Source organism: Phyllobates terribilis, unplaced genomic scaffold (assembly GCF_046119375.1).
Source record: "Phyllobates terribilis strain yellow unplaced genomic scaffold, ASM4611937v1 Scaffold_28__1_contigs__length_16237799, whole genome shotgun sequence".
Taxonomy (NCBI): domain Eukaryota; kingdom Metazoa; phylum Chordata; class Amphibia; order Anura; family Dendrobatidae; genus Phyllobates; species Phyllobates terribilis.
Genome location: NW_027362788.1, coordinates 1618124 through 1624123, shown reverse-complemented (window position 1 = coordinate 1624123; position 6000 = coordinate 1618124).

Sequence of the window (6000 nt, the reverse complement as noted above, 5' to 3'; positions counted from 1 at the left end):
CCAATGAGTCCTTGATGTTTAGTAGTTTTCAGCCAATTTTCTGGATTTTTGAAAATTTCACTTTTTTGTGAAAATATCCTCTAAATGAGGGAATAATATGTGTGAAGGTACCCCAGGAGAGTTCCAAATGTGTGTGGGTAGAATATATATCCCACGGGGGTAAAATTGCAAAAAGTTGAAAAATTTTTTTTTTTGGACTTAGTCATTTTTCCGGCGTTTATCAGACTTTCAGATAGGGGAAATGTCAGTGAGCGTTCCGATTTCAGTTCCAGAGCGAATCGCCCAATGAGTCCTTGATATTTAGTCATTTTCAGCCAATTTTCTGGATTTTTGAAAATTTCACTTTTTTGTGAAAATATCCACTAAATGAGGGAATAATATGTGTGAGGGTACCCTAGGAGAGTTCCAAATGTTTGTGGGTAGAATATATATCCCACGGGGTAAAATTGAAAAAAGTTGAAAATTTTTTTTTTTTTGGACTTAGTCATTTTTCCGGCGTTTATCAGACTTTCAGATAGGGGAAATGTCAGTGAGCGTTCCGCTTTCAATTCCAGAGCGATTCGCCCAATGAGTCCTTGATGTTTAGTCGTTTTCAGCCAATTTTCTGGATTTTTGAAAATTTCACTTTTTTGTGAAAATATCCACTAAATGAGGGAATAATATGTGCGAGGGTACCCCAGGAGAGTTCTAATTGTGTGTGGGAAGAAAATATATCCCACGGGGGTAAAATTGAAAAAAGTTGAAAAAAATTTTTTTTTGGACTTAGTCATTTTTCCGGCATTTATCAGACTTTCAGATTGGGCAAATGTCAGTGAGCGTTCCGATTTCAGTTCCAGAGCGATTCGCCGAATGAGTCCTTGATATTTAGTCGTTTTCAGCCAATTTTCTGGATTTTTGAAAATTTTACTTTTTTGTGAAAATATCCACTAAATGAGGGAATAATATGTATGAGGGTACCCCAGGAGAGTTCCAAATGTGTGTGGGTAGAATATATATCCCACGGGGGTAAAATTGAAAAAAGTTGAAAAAATTTTTTTTTTGGACTTAGTCATTTTTCTGGCGTTTATCAGACTTTAAGATAGGGGAAATGTCAGTGAGCATTCCCATTTCAGTTCCAGAGTGATTCGCCCAATGAGTCTTTGATATTTAGTCGTTTTCAGCAAATTTCTGGATTTTTGAAAATTTCACTTTTTGTGAAAATATCCACTAAATGAGGGAATAATATGTGTGAGGGTACCCCAGGAGAGTTCTAAATGTGTGTGGGAAGAATATATATCCCACGGGGGTAAAATTGAAAAAATTAAAAAAAAATTTTTTTTTGGACTTAGTCATTTTTCCGGCGTTTATCAGACTTTCAGATAGGGCAAATATCAGTGAGCATTCCGTTTTTCAGTTCCAGAGCGATTCGCCCAATGAGTCCTTGATATTTAGTCGCTTTCAGCCAATTTTCTGGATTCTTGAAAATTTCACTTTTTTGTGAAAATATCCACTAAATGAGGGAATAATATGTATGAGGGTACCCCAGGAGAGTTCCAAATGTGTGTGGGTAGAATATATATCCCACGGGGGTAAAATTTAAAAAAGTTGAAAACATTTTTTTTTTGGACTTAGTCATTTTTCTGGCGTTTATCAGACTTTAAGATAGGGCAAATGTCAGTGAGCGTTCCGATTTCAGTTCCAGAGCGATTCGCCCAATGAGTCTTTGATATTTAGTCGTTTTCAGCCAATTTTCTGGATTTTTGAAAATTTCACTTTTTTGTGAAAATATCCACTAAATGAGGGAATAATATGTATGAGGGTACCCCAGGAGAGTTCCAAATGTGTGTGGGTAGAATATATATCCCACGGGGGTAAAATTGAAAAAAGTTGAAAAAATTTTTTTTTTGGACTTAGTCATTTTTCTGGCGTTTATCAGACTTTAAGATAGGGGAAATGTCAGTGAGCATTCCCATTTCAGTTCCAGAGTGATTCGCCCAATGAGTCTTTGATATTTAGTCGTTTTCAGCAAATTTCTGGATTTTTGAAAATTTCACTTTTTTGTGAAAATATCCACTAAATGAGGGAATAATATGTGTGAGGGTACCCCAGGAGAGTTCTAAATGTGTGTGGGAAGAATATATATCCCACGGGGGTAAAATTGAAAAAATTTAAAAAAAAATTTTTTTTGGACTTAGTCATTTTTCCGGCGTTTATCAGACTTTCAGATAGGGCAAATATCAGTGAGCATTCCGATTTCAGTTCCAGAGCGATTCGCCCAATGAGTCCTTGATATTTAGTCGCTTTCAGCCAATTTTCTGGATTCTTGAAAATTTCACTTTTTTGTGAAAATATCCACTAAATGAGGGAATAATATGTATGAGGGTACCCCAGGAGAGTTCCAAATGTGTGTGGGTAGAAAATATATCCCACGGGGGTAAAATTTAAAAAAGTTGAAAACATTTTATTTTTGGACTTAGTCATTTTTCTGGCGTTTATCAGACTTTAAGATAGGGCAAATGTCAGTGAGCGTTCCGATTTCAGTTCCAGAGCGATTCGCCCAATGAGTCTTTGATATTTAGTCGTTTTCAGCCAATTTTCTGGATTTTTGAAAATTTCACTTTTTTGTGAAAATATCCACTAAATGAGGGAATAATATGTGTGAGGGTACACCAGGAGAGTTCTAAATGTGTGTGGGTAGAATATATATCCCACGGGGGTAAAATTGAAAATAGTTGAAAACATTTTTTTTTGGAATTAGTCATTTTTCCAGCGTTTATCAGACTTTCAGATAGGGCAAATGTCAGTGAGCGTTCCGATTTCAGTTCCAGAGCGATTCGCCCAATGAGTCATTGTTATTTAGTTGTTTTCAGCCAATTTTCTGAATTTTTGAAAATTTCACTTTTTTGTGAAAATATCCACTAAATGAGGGAATAATATGTGTGAGGATACCCCAGGAGAGTTCTAAATGTGTGTGGGTAGAATATATCTCCCACGGGGGTAAAATTGAAAAGAGTTGAAAACATTTTAGTTTTTGGACTTAGTCATTTTTCCGGCGTTTATCAGACTTTCAGATAGGGGAAATGTCAGTGAGCGTTCCGATTTTAGTTCCAGAGCGATTCGCCCAATGAGTCCTTGTTATTTAGTTGTTTTCAGCCAATTTTCTGGATTTTTGAAAATTTCACTTTTTTGTGAAAATATCCACTAAATGAGGGAATAATATGTGTGAGGGTACCCCAGGAGAGTTCTAAATCTGTGTGGGTAGAATATATATCCCACGGGGGTAAAATTGAAAACAGTTGAAAACATTTTTTTTTTGGACTTAGTCATTTTTCCAGCGTTTATCAGACTTTCAGATAGGGCAAATGTCAGTGAGCGTTCCAATTTCAGTTCCAGAGCGATTCGCCCAATGAGTCCTTGTTATTTAGTTGTTTTCAGCCAATTTTCTGGATTTTTTAAAATTTCACTTTTTTTGTGAAAATATCCACTAAATGAGGGAATAATATGTGTGAGGATACCCCAGGAGAGTTCTAAATGTGTGTGGGTAGAATATATCTCCCACGGGGGTAAAATTGAAAAAAGTTGAAAACATTTTAGTTTTTGGACTTAGTCATTTTTCCAGCGTTTATCAGACTTTCAGATAGGGCAAATGTCAGTGAGCGTTCCGATTTCAGTTCCAGAGCGATTCGCCCAATGAGTCTTTGATATTTAGTCGTTTTCAGCCAATTTTCTGGATTTTTGAAAATTTCACTTTTTTGTGAAAATATCCACTAAATGAGGGAATAATATGTGTGAGGGTACCCCAGGAGAGTTCTAAATGTGTGTGGGAAGAATATATATCCCACGGGGGTAAAATTGAAAAAATTTAAAAAAAATTTTTTTTTGGACTTAGTCATTTTTCCGGCGTTTATCAGACTTTCAGATAGGGCAAATATCAGTGAGCATTCCGATTTCAGTTCCAGAGCGATTCGCCCAGTGAGTCTTTGATATTTAGTTGTTTTCAGCCAATTTTCTGGATTTTTGAAAATTTCACTTTTTTGTGAAAATATCCACTAAATGAGGGAATAATATGTGTGCGTGTACCCCAGGAGAGTTCCAAATGTGTGTGGGTAAAATATATATCCCACGGCGGTAAAATTGAAAAAAGTTGAAAAAATTTTTTTTTTGGACTTAGTCATTTTTCCGGCGTTTATCAGACTTTCAGATAGGGCAAATGTCAGTGAGCGTTCCGATTTCAGTTCCAGAGCGATTCGCCCATTGAGTCCTTGATATTTAGTCGTTTTCAGCCAATTTTCTGGATTTTTGAAAATTTCACTTTTTTGTGAAAATATCCACTAAATGAGGGAATAATATGTATGAGGGTACCCCAGGAGAGTTCCAAATGTGTGTGGGTAGAATATATATCTCACAGGGGTAAAATTGAAAAAAGTTGAAAAAAATTTTTTTTGGGACTTAGTCATTTTTCTGGCGTTTATCAGACTTTAAGATAGGGGAAATGTCAGTGAGCATTACCATTTCAGCTCCAGAGCGATTCGCCCAATGAGTCTTTGATATTTAGTTGTTTTCAGCCAATTTTCTGGATTTTTGAAAATTTCACTTTTTTGTGAAAATATCCACTAAATGAGGGAATAATATGTGTGCGTGTTCCCCAGGAGAGTTCCAAATGTGTATGGGTAAAATATATATCCCACGGCGGTTAAATTGAAAAAAGTTGAAAAAATTTTTTTTTTGGACTTTGTCATTTTTCCGGCGTTTATCAGACTTTCAGATAGGGGAAATGTCAGTGAGCGTTCCGATTTCAGTTCCAGAGCGATTCGCCCAATGAGTCCTTGATATTTAGTCGTTTTCAGCCAATTTTCTGGATTTTTGAAAATTTCACTTTTTTGTGAAAATATCCACTAAATGAGGGAATAATATGTGTGAGGGTACCCCAGGAGAGTTCTAAATGTGTGTGGGAAGAATATATATCCCACGGGGGTAAAATTGAAAAAAGTTGAAAAAAATTTTTTTTTGGACTTAGTCATTTTTCCGGCGTTTATCAGACTTTCAGATAGGGGAAATGTCAGTGAGCATTCCGATTTCAGTTCCAGAGCGATTCGCCCAATGAGTCCTTGTTATTTAGTTGTTTTCAGCCAATTTCTGGATTTTTGAAAATTTCACTTTTTTGTGAAAATATCCACTAAATGAGGGAATAATATGTATGAGGGTACCCCAGGAGAGTTCTAAATGTGTGTGGGTAGAATATATATCCCACGGGGGTAAAATTGAAAAAAGTTGAAAACATTTTTTTTTTGGACTTAGTCTTTTTTCCGGCATTTATCAGGCTTTCAGATAGGGGAAATGTCAGTGAGCGTTCTGATGTCAGTTCCAGAGCGATTCGCCCAATGAGTCCTTGATATTTAGTCGTTTTCAGCCAATTTTCTGGATTTTTGAAAATTTCACTTTTTTGTGAAAATATCCACTAAATGAGGGAATAATATGTGTGAGGGTACCCCAGGAGAGTTCCAAATGTGTGTGGGTAGACGGGGGTAAAATTGAAAAAAGTTGAAAAATTTTTTTTTTGGACTTAGTCATTTTTCCGGCGTTTATCAGACTTTCAGATAGGGGAAATGTCAGTGAGCGTTCCGATTTTAGTTCCAGAGCGATTCGCCCAATGAGTCCTTGTTATTTAGTTGTTTTCAGCCAATTTTCTGGATTTTTGAAAATTTCACTTTTTTGTGAAAATATCCACTAAATGAGGGAATAATATGTGTGAGGGTACCCCAGCAGAGTTCTAAATGTGTGTGGGTAGAATATATCTGCCACGGGGGTAAAATTGAAAAAAGTTGAAAACATTTTCGTTTTTGGACTTAGTCATTTTTCCAGCGTTTATCAGACTTTCAGATAGGGCAAATGTCAGTGAGCGCTCCGATTTCAGTTCCAGAGCGATTCGCCCAATGAGTCTTTGATATTTAGTCGTTTTCAGCCAATTTTCTGGATTTTTGAAAATTTCACTTTTTTGTGAAAATATCCACTAAATGAGGG